This window comes from Protopterus annectens, chromosome 2.part2 (genome assembly GCF_019279795.1).
Source record: "Protopterus annectens isolate FY-2018-M chromosome 2.part2, PAN1.0, whole genome shotgun sequence".
In the NCBI taxonomy this organism is placed as follows: Eukaryota; Metazoa; Chordata; order Ceratodontiformes; family Protopteridae; genus Protopterus; species Protopterus annectens.
This window is the reverse complement of record NC_056730.1, coordinates 536,600,015-536,617,768: the sequence shown is the minus strand read 5'-3', so window position 1 is coordinate 536,617,768 and position 17,754 is coordinate 536,600,015.

The window sequence follows — 17,754 nt, the reverse complement described above, 5'->3', positions numbered from 1 at the left end:
TTATTATATAGAATTCCAAAAATCCAGTTTATAATTTTTGGTACGGTTTTGAAGGATGAGTTATGCATTATTCTACACAGATCCTTAGTGTATGCTGTGACACTCTGAAGAACCAACCAGTCATTAGGGGATAGGCCATAGGTTGACAATATACTTTGCGTGTTCAAAGCTTGTTGGTTTTCAATACATTGCAACCAACAAAACAGGTTATTGTTTTCCCATAAACCAAAAATTTCTCTATGTGTTTTATCATGGAAATCCTTTGTAATAATAATGGTATTAAAAATCTATGCCACAGTTTTATATCTAGATTTGTGGTAATGAATTTTCTAAACACAACAAAAATATTGATTATTAGTGTTAGTTTCATTAATTTTGTTGTTCTATGCTGTAAATTTAAACTTAAATAGTGCCTTATCTTGTTATCTTTGTCAGTTACCAAAGCATTTTTTGATAAATAATTTTCATTCATTAGTATAATGGAGTGCAACTGTTTCCATTTGGAAGAGTATCTAGGATTTATCCATTTCATCACTATTTTAATTATAGATGCCTTTATATAAGTTTCAGTCCCTGGGAATGTTAACCCCCCTTGTTCCCATTTTCTGATATGATGAGAATATGCCACTCTATTTCTTTTGAGGTACCACAGGAATTTCATCAGAGTTGAAGTGATTTCTTTAAGAATTTTCTTTCCTGGTAGAAGTACAAGGACTTGTGCTCTATGTAATATTTTAGCTAACAAAACCATTTTTATCAGTTGTAACCTATCATCAAATGTTATAAAAAATTATTCCATTTGCTTATTAATGTCTTGATTAAGTCTATGGCTTTAGCATAGTTAAGCTGTAAGGTTTCCTCTATATTCTTACTTAGGACTATTCCTAAACAGTCTAGAGTTGAAACTTGGTTTCCAATAATATGATTAACTGGAACCTGTATGTTCTTTTTATTATTTAATAATAAATATTTTGATTTAGATTTGTTGAAGAAGAGTCCTGAGATTTTTTGGAAATTTGTTGTTACTATATCCACTTTATCTAACACTTCCTTAGAGATGGGTAAGATAAGTAAGACATCATCAGCAAACATCATTATTTTAGATATATATTGGTCATGCATATTTATACCTCTCATCTTTGAGTTATTACGTATTAAAATGGAAAGTATTTCTATGGCCAGAGCAAATAGGACAGAAGACATGGGACATCCTTGTCTAGTACCTCTAGTGATTTGGATTGCTTTGGAAATAAAGGGACCTAATTTGACATATGCTAGATTTTTTTTCATAGATTTTCTTTATCATTTTTATAAAAAAAAGGGGGGGGGTCAAATAGCAGTAAGACTTTAAATAAATAACCCCAATTTAAGGAGTCATCTGACTTTTGAATATCTAGATCTATTATCAATGCTTCATAGTTTATGTATTTAGATAACTTAATATCAGTTGTGATAAGTGTGTTTTAATTGTCATAGACAGAAAGGAAAGATGAAACAGAAACTGATTATGATTTCCTCTTGATGGTCTTTTAGATATTTGGAGTATAAAAAGATGACACCTGATTAAACTGTATTATTTTTTCTAATGAACAGACTGAAAAAATGTTTAACAACAGCAGCAGTAGGATAGACTTAACTGGAATGAACTGAGAGTAAAAGATGAATGTCATGCAAATGACAGAGCAGAGCTGCTCTCAGTATATTTTCTTAATGAGAGCTGTTTGCTGTAATCACTGGGTCCCTAAATGTGCTGCATACACTTACAAGGAAGATTATGTAAAATATTTCTAAGATTTAATGTAATTTAAGAAAGGAGAGAGATGGGGAAACAGTGAAGTGTTTGCAGTTTTATATTGTCTAAGGGCATTAGGTTGGACATGATTATATGCATGCTGATAGATGATATTCAAAGCATTAGATAAACACCTCTGATAAGTAAGCAAAACAATATGATGATATTGCTGGTAAGAGAAGGCTGAATCCAAATATTTATGAAAAAAGATAAAATCATAATGAGCACAAATATGTGTATGATAGAATAAACAGAGAATAGTGAATATGTGGTGTAGATTAAAGCCATTATCTTAGCATTTTTGTTGGATATGCGGTGGTGGTGCTGCGGTAGCATTGTCGCCTCACAGTAAGACGTCATCCTGTTCATTTCTCAGCTAAAGCATCTTCTGTGTGGAGACATGCGTGAATGGACGTACCTTCATTGAAGGTTGTGCATCAGGACTGGCAACTCGGTATGTAAAATGCTACTGCCAATCATTAGCGGACCGGAGTCCCGCTGTGGCGACCCCTAACCAGGAAAAGCCAAAAGATACAACAAGATACAACATCTTAGAATTTTTGTTGATACATACCCATTTATTTGTGCAGAAATGGGCAAGGTAATATAATATGGTAGAAGATAAATTTGTGGAAATGAATTAATAAGCACATTTATTTATTTAACATTTGTTTACTGGAAAGTTTGACTTGGAACTAAGCCGATTTTCAGCGGAGGTCCAGGGAGAAACACTACAGATGCATGGCTTTATAATGTGGGAGGAAACCAGAGCACCTAGAGGAACCCACACAAATGCAGGGAGGACATGCAGACTCCACACAGAAGGCACCCCAGCCAAGAATCGAAGTGGAGAGCCTCTTGCTGTGAGGTGACAATGCTACCGCTGCACCACTGCACCAGCCACATGCTGTATTCTAAAGGAAAACAGCCTTCTAAGAAGATGCATGCCATCCCCAATTATGTATATTTTTATAACTCTAAAGCAGGAAGAAGGCAAGTCAAGATGAACAACTGATGCTTGTAGAAATTAACTGTTTAACTGAAGGCTTGAAATAAGGTAACTTTATAAAATGGAGATTTTTCTTAACAATTGCATATGTTATTTTATATTGTGATGTTTTGGGTCAATAAAAATGTTTTCAAAACAGTAAAGGAATGACAATCAAGTTACGGAAGGAAGGCATATAGGGAAATAGAGACTCAAGGAAGAAATGGAATGATATTCATATTCATTACATAAATGCATAAAGGCTATTTGTCCTGACCATGCATTTTTGCAGCTAAGGTGTAATTCATAGTGGCCATTTGCACTAACATGTAATGGATATTAATAGACACAATGAAGTTATAATGAGAAATGATGTAAAACAGCATATGCTAATGAGTACTTCTCTTGGCTGTTTGTGATTCATAGTCAGAATTTTACACGATTCCACACTGTCCACAGATTCATTATAAAAGACAGAATTGCACCTTTTCTACTACTTTGCAGTCTGAAGTGAAGCTGCCACTTGCTGTAAGCCTTGCTATTACCCAATGAGAGCTACATGTCTTGGCTGAGCCAAAACACACTGTGTCCTCACCAGCCTAGAAGGCGGAGATGTAGGCACAGAATAACTCACTATAATTTTGACAATCAGGAGATACTTGATAGGTTCAGCATGGACAGGGATATTGCAAGGGTCTTAATGAGTATGTATGGCCCCCACACACTGGCACTGGGGGATGCATTACCTTCCTGTCCATGTAGATACAGAGGTATGTATAGCTCTCACTATACTTCCTACGGGGACCTCCCAGAGACAGACTGGGGACATGTTGGGTATCTCACAAGCTTATGCCTTGAGGATATTTCAGCAGTTCCTAGATGTATTCCTGGCACATGTGGATCAGTACATCTATTTCCTTGTGTCATCTCAGGACCAGATGTGGACTATGAGTTTCACTTATGGGGTGGCACATTTCCCTGAGGTACTCAGATAGATTACATCTATGTTGCAACTAAGCCCCATTTGCTCCATGGGGGAACCATACCACAATAGAAAGGTTTGCCATTCCATCAATTGCCAGGTAGTGTGTGATACATGGGGATGTATAACCTATGTCTCTGCCCATTATCCTAGCAATACACATGATTCCCATATTCCAGCACACTGGCACACTCTGCCACCTCGTCCTGCATAGTAGGATACCCAGTCATCTTGTTGCTAAGTGGAAAAATATTTTTTTCCTTTTCTTTATTTTAAGTAGTTATTCCTGGTGAAACCACTTTTCTTTGTTTAGTCTTTCCCCATTCTCTCTTTTTTTTCTTTCAGGTGATGCTGGATATCCACTAGAGCCATGGCTCATTACATTAGTTAGAAACCCAAGTAAAGATGCTGAAGACAATTACAACACAGCTCTGTCTCAGACCTGTGTGGTCAGTGCAAGGTACTTTGGCCTCCTGAAGAGTCAATTTAGATGCCTGGATGAGTCTGGAGGTGCCCTTCAGTATGACCTAGTTACTGCATATAGGATGTTTACTGCATGTTGCATTTTCCACAACATGATCATACACTGGTATTGTGGTGAAGTTACCCATGCTGTCACTGCAGCTCCCAGTTCCACTCCAAATATGAGTAATGATGACCAGCCAGCAGCAGAAGTAGGGGATCTCATGTGGCAAGCTCATGCACAGCATATGGATGTGCAGATGAAGAGACTGTGTCTAGTCTGTAACTATGGACCATAACATTCAGTTTAGTGTTTCCTTTCTTGTAAAAAGCACATACAGTATAACTGATGCATGTAATGATATCTGTGGGTTATGGTGTGTGGTGCATAGTCTACTAGTTTGGTTCATCAGACATTCCCTCTCATCTTTAATTTTTTTTTTCATAACAGGTACTCATATTATTGTTTGTAAAAGTCATACCTGAGTGCTCACTGACTCCTGGTCACACCCTGGAGGACTCATATAAGAATAATCATATTTTAACTGTTAAATGTATTCTGATGATGTTGTGTACTAAGTATGCTTGTACTAAATCTCCTGAACTGATATATTTAATAAAAAGTGTTATTTCAGTATTCAGCATGAATTCATACCTTGCAATTGAATGAAAACGTATCACATTGTTTTACAGTATACAATGTTTCCTCAGTTTTTAACTAGTATATATATTTCGTCTGTTAAGGTATTGCACATCAGATTATTTCATTTTATCATACACAATCTGTCCTCAGAGGCAAAAAATATTAACATTTGTGTGGTGGTGAGGGTGAAGTAGCATCAGTGTTAGTTTACAATTCAGGATTCTCATTCTTATTAGTGATTCCCTGAATACTTGTGCATTACTGCTTTTAAGTTGTAAGTAAGTGCCAGCTGTTACAATGGTAATGCATAGAGCATTATCAGTGTTGATGATGGCAATCTTATGTTATGACTTGCAACTTTCTTTCAACATTTCCATGAGGTTTTAAACAGTACCATCAGAGGAATAAAATGCATACAGTTTAAAAGTGTCCTAAGTACACTTATTTTTTAATTTATTTGTTTATTTTAACATTATTTAATATCTTATTTCCCTACAAGATAAATACTGACATGTCTGTGTGAAGATCAGATTATAAGTAATAGAAATGTCACACTTGAATCACAGTAGGTCAATATCAGATGTGTTATATACATCTCTTAAAGATAGGCTAGGCGATGGTGCAAGTGATTTTGAAGAGAGGCTGCCATGAAAGCTGGTTGGTGAAGTGGTCAGATGTCTGATATGACATTATCCCTACTCTCTGCCATTTCCATGTAATGCTGGAAATCCTAAGCACACTCTGGAAGAATCTGACCATTTCTAACTGACTCTCTCTGGCAGTGTTCTGAGCCATAACAATGTCGTGGCATATTTACTGCTGGGCAGTCAGTGCTTTACATGTTTCCTGGGGTAGCTTTGACAAATTCCTGTACCAAGCAGCCCTTTGTAAAGGTGTCACTGTTGACACTTTTACCTCTGAATTTCTGCCATCATCCTGAAAATGTTCATTTGGGTTTGGAGATACTGGTGTTGGTTTGCACGGATTTTCTCCCTGTGCAAACTGGAATGTAATGTCAACATGCACTTGACTTTGTGATGCACTGTCATTTCCTGCAGAGTTACTGATATATTATTGAGTGTGAGATCCTGCTATTAAACTTGGAGACTGCATGCCACTTTCCTCAGGCTGCCTCATCATTATCATCAAATAGCCATTCTGCTGCTGCTATCCTCCAAATGTATTGGTATAGTGAAACTGTCTGATTTCACTGCTGACTCTGTAAAAATGAATTGAATACACTGCTAATAAAGAAGTAGCATACACTACTCTATGTTGAGCAAAGAGGTGTAGAGGACACTTGGTATGCACACTGTCTTCTTTGTTATTATGTAAAGAAGTGGAAGGTTTACCTGTTAATAGTAATAGTTGCTTGTTACATGTAAATATTCCATGTCAGTATTTAATTCTCTATAGTGTTTCTAAACCAACCTTCTTGAGCAAATGTGTGTTCCTGCTGCAAGCATTAGAATTTATCCACATGCAAATCACAATAGACAAAGTCCCATACTATATCCTAGCTAGGTATAGGCCACCCTGTATGCCCCTAGAATGTCATAGCTTCCACCTAGACCTACTGTAGACACTCACCATTAAACTAAATACCCTCTTCATGGGAGACTTTATCTGCCCTTCTGTAGACTGGGAAACATATACTGCCTCATATTCACAGTCACAATTCCTGGACTTTATAACCTCAAATACCCTTGTCCAGGTGGTGTGCACACCCACCAGAGGTTCAAATATATGGCATTGGATGCTCACCAATATGGGAGAGCACTACACCTCCCACTCCATTGTGAAGTCCTCACTGATAATGTTGGACCAAAAAGCTGTCTCCTTCGAAATAAAAATCAACTTGTAACTCCAGCAAACTCTATAACAGTTAGGAACTATTCCAAGGCAAACTATATCCTATTAAGCTATTGTTTGTCAAAATTCAATGTTCCTATCAACCCCTGAGTTCACAGCAACCTATGTAGAATTGTTCACAGAGACCCTGTACAATCATGTGAATGGTTGTATAGGGGCTGGTGTACCTACTAGAAGTAAGTCCCGAACAAACTCAAAAAATAAACCACACTAGTGGAATCCTAACCTTAGTAAGGTGTATAACAAAAGGGAAAAAAGTTATAGCTGAAATCAGGAAAAGCAACTCCCAAAATGATAGGAGCTCTACTTGAACTAAACAGTAAACTAACAGGACTAATTAAGCACACCAAGGTCAGCTATGAGGTCAAGATAGCCTCACAGGCTAAGGACAACCACAAGGCCTTCTAAAGTGCCACATTCACTCAGCAAAGCAACAGAGCAAATTTGCTGGTTGACAAATTCAACTCAAACTTCATGTCCCTCACTTACTCTCTGCCTCCCCGCATGAAATACCTACTGTAGATCAGTGTGTGTGATATACCTTTAAGAAGCATTGTAGTCAGTGGGCACATGCGTATAGGTACTGAGCACATGCAAGCAAGAGTACCATTTTGAGTGAGCAGCCAGAGTGAGAGCATGCATGTATGTAGTCAGTCAGTTAGATAGTTCTTTTAAGTTCAATGTTCCTGCCATCCATCGTGATGTGTTTGTATGCAATAAACTACTTAAATGAACACCCAAGCCTCATCATCTTGTTAATGCACTTAAGATGAGCGACATTGTGGCAGAATGGGATCCAGAGTCACAGCCATGAGGCAACTGGTTAAAGTTGGAGGAATATACAGGAGTGGATCATCCCAGCTGCTCAAACGACTCGTAAAACAGGTCAGAAACAAATTCCAGGTACTAAAACGTGCTTAAATCATTTGGATTCAGAACACTCAGAATGTATTTCTTATTAAACTAAATGTCCGAAACTGCGACATATTGATAAAAATATTCAAAATAATTATGAAGATGTTTGCAACAATATCAGAATCATATAAAATGTATAAAAAAGCAAAAATGACAGTATTTATTTGCTATGAACTACTTTTTTCCCATTAATTAAAGTTAATCAAAGTATCCAAAGTGTGCAAAGTGTTTGCAAATATGAGCAGTATTACAGTGCAGTTATTTCACAGAATACAGTTATTTCAAAGCATATTTTGCAGAGTACAGTCTTTTGAAGAGCTTATTGTGCATTTGAATGTTTTTACAAGAACCTCGTGTGTGTGAATGCTCATACATAATTACAAGTGCCAAGACTGCATTGTGTTTTACTATATTCTGTGGGCATGGCAGAAGGATTTTGCAGACCCACACTACTTGTGTTTGATAACAGTATTGCAGAAAATTGGAGAGTGTTTGAGCAGGAATATAATATTTTCATAAAGGCTGCTTTTTAGACAAAGATGCATGTACAAAAGCATTTATTCAGCTTAATTTAGCTGGGTTAGAGGCTATTGAAAGAGAGCATTCATTTGTGTATGCACCTGCTGTGTTTGCAGGGAGGGGGAACCACCATATTGTGGTACTGACTGCAATGCAGAAAGACCCTAAGCACTTAAAATGTAAATTTAGAGAAATGTGTAACCCCAAATGAACATTACAATGGAAAGGCACATATTTTACACAAGGGATCAAAAGCCTGGTGAAACGTCTGCAGCATATATAACTGACTTGAGAAATAAGGCTAAAACATGCAGATTTGGTGACGTGAGAGATGAGTTGATAAAGGACATGCTTGTGTGTGGCATTAACAATGACACAGTGAGAAAGATTTTGCTTTGAAACAGTGATAGGACATTAAGTAAGGTCATTGAGATTTGTCAAATATAGGAGCTAACAGAAAGGCACACGAGTATGCTTACAAATAAGAAATCAAGCCTTCCAGTACCTTCCACAGCTCATGTAGATAGTAAGCAGTTCTTGGTTAACAGATACAAGTCTAAGGGTGTGGTCCCACCCTGAGCCTTTCTAGCAAGTTCCAGGGCAACTTCAGTAAAACCCAGAGCTACTTCAGTAAGGTCTAAGGTGCATGCAGCAAAGCACAGGGGTGACTCAGCAAAACCCATAGCAAACCTCATAGTTAACTGTCGTAATTGTGGTGGTAATCATGAACCCAAATGAGAAAAGAGCTTAGCTTTTGGTCAGCAGTGTCATTCTTGCAATAAGTGGAATTGTTTCAAAAGATTTTGTAAATCAAATAAGGTGCATTCTTTTATTAAAAGAGGACATTCTAAGAGGCAAGTTGATCAACTGGAAAGCTGTGACCCTACTTTTTATGTTGATGGTGTGTCTGTGCTTGGTGAAGCAGTCACTGCAGTACATTTGTGGGCAAGGAAGGAAATCTTTTGTACTGTTTGGATTAATGGGAGTCCCATAGAGCTCAAAGTAGATACTGGCTCAAAGTGCAATGTTATGTCAGCAGAAACATTTGCTAGTGTAAAAGCTGCAGAACAACTTGATTTGACAAAGTGTGAAAAGTGTGTTGCTTATGGTGGTGAAGAGATTCAAACTGAAGGCTCACTAGTGCTTTCATGTTACTCTGCTGAGAACAGCTATGTCTTGCAGTTTTACATAGTCAAGTGACGCGTGTAGTCATTATTAGTCCTTAGAGACAGTTTGAAAATGGGACTGCTTTCAGTTAATAAAGAAGTTCACCATGTAAGCCTGCATGACAACAGCTCAAATTTCACCCAAACTATTTTTTCTGAGTATGCTGATATTTTTGCAGACAAACTAGGCAAACTATCAGTTGTGTATTCCATGAAGTTAGACCCTAAGGTCAGCCCAGTTGTCAGACCAGCATGGAAAGTTCCAGTAGTTATGCAGAAGAGAGTCAAATGCCAAGCTAGACAAAATGGTGCAGCTAGGAGTAATTTGTCGAGTAGAAGAACCTACTGAATGGCTATCCTCCATGGTACTAGCTCATAACAAAAGCTCAGATGATATCAGAATATGTATTGATTCGGGAGATCTGAACAAAGCATTAAAAAGGCCTCATCATCCTATGCGCACAGCTGAAGAGGTTGCTGCCCTCATGCCAAATGCTACTGTTTTTTCCTATCTTAGATGCAAAGAGTTCATTTTGGCAAATTTTGCCTGACTGAAAATCTTCATTGTTAACCACATTTGACACACCATTTGGAAGATACAAATTTCTAAGAATGCCATTTGGAATAAATTCTGCCAGTGAAGTCTTTCAATGTGCAATGAAGCAAATTTTTTAGGCTATCCATGTGCTATTACAGTAGATGATATTCTAGTAGGAGGCAATGGTAAAGTCGAACATGACAGAAACCTCAAAGATCTAGAAAAAACACATGAAGTGAATCTTAAGATGAATCCTCAGAAGTGCAAGTTCAGGCTATGAGAAGTTACTTATGTTGGTCTCTTGTTTACTAGTTCAGGTTTATGACCAGATCTTTCCAAGTAAACAACAATTCTGGAGATGCCTGCTCCAGGCAATGTTCAAGCCCTACAACGTTTTCTTGGCATGGTCAATTATTTAGGCAAGTTCATTCCAGATTTAAGCCAACTTTCAGCACCGCTGATGAGCAAAGATGTAATTTGGTCATGGTCAGAACAGCACCAAAGAGCATTTGATGTCCAGAAGCAGAAAATTGCTAACCCATCAACTCTCAGTTACTATAATGTTCACAAACCAGTTACTCTTTCCTGTGATGCTTCTAAGTTTGATCTAGGTGTGATCATTCTTCAAGAGGGATGATAAGTAGCCTATGCATTGAGAACTCTTACCCAAACTGAGATGCAGATGCCCAGATTGAGAAAGAGCAATATGCCCAGAAAGAGCTTTTGGCAATTGTGTTTGGATGTTCAAAGTTTCATGATTATATTTATGGTCGAACTATCCAGATCAAAACAGATCACCAACCTTTAATTATTATTTTGAGAAAGCCTATGCATACAGCTCCAGCCAGATTGCAATGTATGATGCTCAAATCCCAGAAGTACAATTTCAAACTTGTTTACACAAAAGGCAAACTTCTTTATCTTGCTGATACTTTATCCAGATCACCCCCCCCAAAAAAAAGGCAGAACAGCATAGCAATGAGCAACTTGACTTTGAGGTCATGGAAGTGAGAATTGTTTTCTTCCACATGTGTTGATGAGCTCAGAACTCACACAGCTTCAGATCCAATTCTCCAGAAGCTCAACCACTTTATCAGTTGAGGATGGCCTTCCAAGCAATCTTGTTTACCAGTAGAAATGCAGCAGTATTTTCCATACAGAGATGAGATTTTGTCAGAGAATAGTATCATCATGAAAGGTCCTGAAGTGATTGTTCCAAAATCCTTTCAACAAGAATACATTAAGATTTTGCATCATGGCCACAATACCTCTCAACCTGGAAACATCAAAAATCTGGACAAAGGCCCATGAAAAATAGATACAAATCTGTTTGCTGATTAACATAAAATGTGCATACATAATAATGTAAACCCCCCCCCCCATTCCAGTGGAGTTGTGGGATATCAACTTTCAAACGCAAACTGAAGAACAGACAACCAAAATATGGCCTCAGAGTCGCCCTGCAGCCATTCTAATGTTCCATTACTTGGCTATTTCACCCCATTTACCATAGACAATGCAATGTGAATACTACTTTACTTCTACAATGATTATTTGGATTTCATTTAAAACTTTTATTTTACATTTTATAGCACAAACACTAATAGACATGTGCTAAACAAAGCAATACAATCTCACAATGAAAACAGATTTAGCATTAAAACTTCTCTGACCTTGAATTCAGATTCATTGAAACAGCATTGAAACCCACATTCAAAGAAAATGCATCTGGCCAGTGGAGGATAAGGATTACCTTTAGGCTGTTTTCAAATAATAGGCCCCTTGCACATGAAACATTCATGTGTTCTTTGATACACCTTCCTGACTGTATTAAATTATTTTCCTTGTATAATACAGCACACTTGTTAGAGCATATTTTAAATTTATTGTTTTGAACATTTTTCCAGTAAGCAATGAAACAAAATGCATGAATCAATAATGATAAAACTGCCCAATTCAGAACATTTCCATCATAAAAGTCTTCTCAAACTTCCACAATCAACTAGTATCAGTAAATATGCACAATCTGTGCAGAAGTAAAAGTCATCTAAATAATTCCACATTAAAGCGATATGTAACTAATGAAGAGTTTGCTGCTAGCAAACGACTTTATACTTCATTGTTTAAGTAAAGTGCTAGTTGCCCTTGAAGAATAAATTGTGTATGTTACATTAAAAAAATGATAAGCCAGTAATATTTCAGTAAGGAATGGATGGAAAACTGATAACAGGTTCATAGTTACTAGGTATCTCCACCAAAGGAGGACATTCTCAGGACTGCAGCATCTACCCCCTTTAAAAGTACAACACAGTACAGTCTCAGCAATCCCTCTACATACTGTGGGAGTAGAACCCACAGCCTTTTACAGCAAAAGCAAGTATACTACCTGTTGTGCTTCTAACAATGGAAGAAGGCTTGGCATAAGCAACACTAAACTTCTCTTTCCCCTGAAGAACTGTGCAGCACAAGAAATCAGGAAAAAGCCAGACATTTATTGGGGGGGTCAAAGGCCCAAAACCGGGGACACATTTTAAACATTGCTTGTATAATCTTAAAAAGTTGTTAGAATAAATTGTTGTGTTACCATGTGTTTCCTGAAAGATAGGAGGACTGAAACTTAAATGGCTATCATTTAGTGACTTCATTTCTCAATGATTTGCCAGAAAACTACAAATTGTATTTTATTTTACATTTCTTTACCAGGAAAGTCCGATTTGGAACAAAGCCAATTTTCAGCAAAAGCCCAGGGAGAAACACTCCAGTTTCATGTCTTTGTATCATAGGAGGAAACCCACACAAATGCAGGGAGGACATGCAGACTCCACACAGAAGACACTTCAGCCAAGAATCAAACCAGAGAACCTCTTGCTGGGAGGCAACAATGCTACCACTGCACCACTGTGCCATCCAAATTTTAAGAGGAACAGACCAAAAGTATGACCCAAATATTCCAGACATTCTGGGAAAATTTGTACAGTTGAGAGCTATAAATCCTTCAATCAGAAGTGGTGGTATGGGTAGAGAACTCAGGCTCTTTCTCGTTAAGCCTGAGTAACCCTAACCACCAGTTATACCTAACTGGGGCATTTTACACACACACACATACACACACACACACACACACACACACACGCACGCACACACACACTTAACTAAATGCAATGCAGCAATATCACAGTACTTCAACTGCAGCAATAATTCCAACACTAAATAAAATTCAAGAATGGAAAGTAATTCAAATACTTGCAATTGCGTGCAAGCGACCAGAAAGAATGAAACAGTCCCATTCTATATATATCATCAATAAATGCAGCAATTCCTTGTAAAATTCAACTATTCACACATAATAGTCAAACGTCTGAATGGAACGGTCCTGTTCTATATCCTCAGCAGCACAAGAGTAAAACATCTGGAAAGGAAAGAACGGAATGGTCCTAAAAGCTAAAAGTTCTGAATTGCAGCTAAAACTAAAAGTGCTTTACCTGGAAGAATTGGGGAAACTCTGCTGCTGCTGCAGACCTGCAGTCAGCACACGCACACTACCTGCTGCCCATAAACAAAGTACAGTAAATCAGTCAGTCACACCCCTCAAGCCCTCAGCCAATTCCAAACATCATCGTGCACACCTCTGCATGTGATGACATTGGCAGAAAAAAAATAATAAAAAAAAGGCCGGCAATAAAGAGAGCCAAAATAAAAAGTCGGGAATAAAGGGGGCCACTCGGGAATTCATGGCACTCCATTATTTGGATCTCAAAACCAGTAAATGCCAAGGAATTTAGTACAGTTGAGAGGTATGGTGGCCACCCAGGAACTGATTCTGCCAAAAGAAGGGTGAGAGGTCTAGTATTTGTGCCTTCTATGTCAAGAGTTATTGAGAAAGTACTTTCATCTTGTTCAGTATGTAATAGTACAAAACTGCATCATCAAAAAGAACCACTTCAGTTAAACCAGATTCCTGAACTACCTTGGTTGACAGTAGCTACAGCTATCTTTGAGTGGAGTGGTCAATATTACTTGGTGTTAGTAGACTCTAACTCAAATTGGTTTGAGATTGACCTTCTTCCAAACCTAACTTAACTTCCAGTACTGTCATTACTAAATTGAAGAGACATTTTTCTGTCCATGGTAGTCCACACAGAGTTATTTCCGACAATGGTGCTAAGTTTACTAGTCAGCAATTCAAGAGATTTGCAGATGCGTGGGTCTTTATTCATAATACGGGTAGTCCTAAATAACCTTAGTCAAACGGCTTGGCTGAATATGCAGTTCAAAGTGCAAAACAGCTGTTAGAGAAATCCACATGTGATAATACCAATATTTTTCTGAACTTGAATCTCAGAAACATTCCTTGTAATAAACATTTTGGTTCACCTGCCCAGAGACTTATGTTGAGACAAACCACAACCACATTACCAATCAGCAGTAATTTATTGGTTCTATGTGCTAAGAACAACAAAGCAGTAAAAGCTCAACTGTTGAAGAAACATTTGTCCCAGAAGTCTTACTATGATAAAACTAGCAAACTGCTCAGTTCTTTACAAAAAGGGGAGATAGTGAGGAGGCAAATGTCAAACTTTTTTTTTTGCATCGGATTTGTGAAAAGTTTATGTCAAGAGCAGAGATTATACATTGCGGAATCACAAGGAAAGAAATTTAGATTAAATCGGAAGCATTTGTTACCAGTGCCTGAACCAATGTTACAGCATCTTGCTCTATGAATGATCTAATGAGGGATGAGTAGAGAGGAACAATGACCTCCATTTTTCTAGAGAAGAACCCTTTTGTGATGAGGTGTGCCACGCAGAAGAATTTCCTTATTACTGTGGCAATGCAGTTATCAAAGGAGAGACTACTATCCACCTGTGTCCCGAGGTCTCTTATCACACTTTCAGTGTTTAATGAGCTACCACTTATGGGGTAGTTGATAGGTACCGAGTTTTTCCCAAAGGGGATGACAATGCACTTCTTAGCATTGAGCTTGAGGCCATGACTTTGATACCAAGCATCTGTCTCTGTGAGGCCCTTTTGTAGAATATCAACATCATTTGATGATTCTGTTATGGCTTCCAGGTTGCAGTCATCTGCGAACTTTGTTAGCCAAAGACCTTCTGTGTTGGCCTGCACCTCAGAGAATTAGATACCAAACAGGAGAGGACCCAGGACCGAACCCTGTGGTACTCCACTTGTCACTGATCTGAAGTCGGACTTGCAGTCGGTAGCTTTTACTGTGTGGGTTCTATCAGTGAGCCAGTTGGCCACCCATTTTGTGACACAGGGGTTTATGCTCAGTTTAGTGAGTTTATCAATAATTCCAGAGTGGGGGGTGGTGTTGAAAGCCTTGGCAAGGTCAAGATAGGCTGTGTGCAGTACCTTGCCCTCATCTACAGCTCTTGTGACTGTTTCAAATAAATCAATCAGGTTTAGTAGACATGAGCTACCTTTTACAAACCCAAACTCAGTGGGGTCCAGGGTTTGGATGTTACCTATGTCTTTGTTTATAAGATCCATGATGATACATTCCATGGCCTTGCAGACCAGGCTCATCAGGCTAATGGGATGTTAGTTACTGGGGTCTGTGGTAGCACCCCCTTTGTGGAGTGGGATAACTGTCACTGTACACCATACAGTAGGCACATAGCCTATGGTGAGGCTATGATTGTACATGGCACTTAGGTGGGGTGCCAGTTCATTCTGTAGTTCATGCAGTATGTAGCCTGGGATGTTGTATGGTCCCATGGATGCTGTGCCTTTGGCTTTGGAGAGGGTGGTCTTTACTTGTTCATCCATGATTAAAGGGGCTTTACATTCTTCAGGTATTAAGATGGGCTCTTTGATGGGTGAGAGGGGGGGTAAAGTTAGCACTGAACCTATCTGCCAGGATGTTGGCAATATCGGTTGGTTCTGTATATTTATTGCCATTGTGCTGCAGCTCAGAGCAGATCTGAGTGTTGCCATTGAGATTCTTGACATAGCTGTAGAACGCTTTGTGGTTCTTTATGGAATCAGTGGCAGTTTTATTTTCATAACTGGCTTTGGGCGATTTTATGAAGGATCTCAGCTTCTTGCTGAGGCTGACCAGGGAGTTCTTCCAATCTGGGTTTTTTACTCTTTTTTGCAACAGCTTCTTCCTTCTGTTGTAGAGTTTGTTTATGGAAGGTGACCACCAGATTGGCTTCTTTTTTTGGAGGATAGCATCTTGGTTCTGTTGGGGATGGCATGATCCATGCACTCGTGTATGTGCTTATACAGTGCATTTGCGTAAGATTCAGCAGTCGTACTTCTATTATCCATCTGGGTGGCTGTCATAAAGTTTGCCACTTCTGTCTTAAGTAGCATGAAGTTGACTTTGGAGTAGTTTTTGACAGTGGTTTCCTTAATGGGGGTAGGATGTGGATGTCTAGGGTAATTAGCTTGTGGTCAGGTCTGACCAGCGAGGAGTTGACCTCTGGCATGAAACACTGGTTACCCATATTGGTAATGACCAGGTCCAGGATATTGCTGCCCCTGGTGGGGGTGTGGACAAGCTCATCTAAGGTGTTGGAGTTTATGAATTCAAAAAAAAGTTGAGCGAATGAGTTGGTACATGAGTAGCTTTCCCAGTTGATGGTGGGGTTGTTGAAATCACCCATAATTAAAGTATTGGGTTGTACCTTAATATTTTCCAGTATCTTACGAAATGAAGACTGGGAATCCTGGGGCATGGCGGGGGATCTGTAACAAGCTACAATCTGGACTGCAGTCTTGCCCAGTGATAGTTGCACTTGGATAATTTTGGATGCATTATGCTGAGCAAGTATGAGTAATAAGAAGTAAAGTAATGAATGTTATTTTCTGTCTTTAATTGATTTTGTTACTGTTATACATAACTGCTATAATATTACAAAAGGTAATAGAAGGACTAAGGTGCTTTCGATACATCATCTCAGCCCAATTTGTATCAGACAGAAATTTCAAATGTATTACCATTTAAATGTTAAAGCAGCATATCTCATTAGTATCAGGAGACTGCAAATGTAAAAAAAAAAGAGACACATTAAAATGCTCAGAAAAAGACAAATGAATAATCAATATAACATGGAGGCACGCAGGTAACTGAAAAACTACATGCCTTTTATTTAAATAAATACACATACGGGCTTTCATCTCATTTTGTTACAAAGACGTCATTAGATGCTACAAATTATCCACAGGTCAAAATTTAAAATAAAAAGAATAGTCATGTCTTTCCCTCTATTACAGTTCTTAAAGTGAAATCACTCATTTGTAACATTAAAAAGCACTCTACAATATAAAATCAAGAATCATTCCATAAAAAGATCATACAAGTAAAAATAAAAATGTGAAAGTGCACAATAGAAACTTTGGTGATATTTATTACCTATAAGCTTTTAATTTAAGTAAACAAGTAATTGATGAAAATTCATTAAAACCTGGGGCACTAGCTGCATTTAGCCATAGCTGCCAATGCAGTTCCTTTTCCTCTAGCAGCAGTCCCCATGGTCCCCCTCTTGGGTTCAATTGCAATTGCTCAAGCACTACAAATTTAAAACCATGGTCTGGGTAGTCCGTAAGGTGTTTAGATAGGGGATTGGTGCAACTTTTTTATCTCATGGAGATGTTCCTGAATTCTTTCTTTAATAATCCGAGGTAGTCTTGCCACAAAGCTAAGTACACAGTCCCTTTTGTTAGACAATTAAACCTCCTTTTTACCTTGAACTGTTCACCTTTTACTGCAAACTTGTCACAAGGATGTTTTTACAGTAATTGCAGCTGCCGCACTTATACATACCCACAAGTCAAACAATCCTTTTGCAGTTTTGTTTTAGACTCAAACACATTTTTTAAGCTGGTTCCTTTTCTATGTATAATGAGTG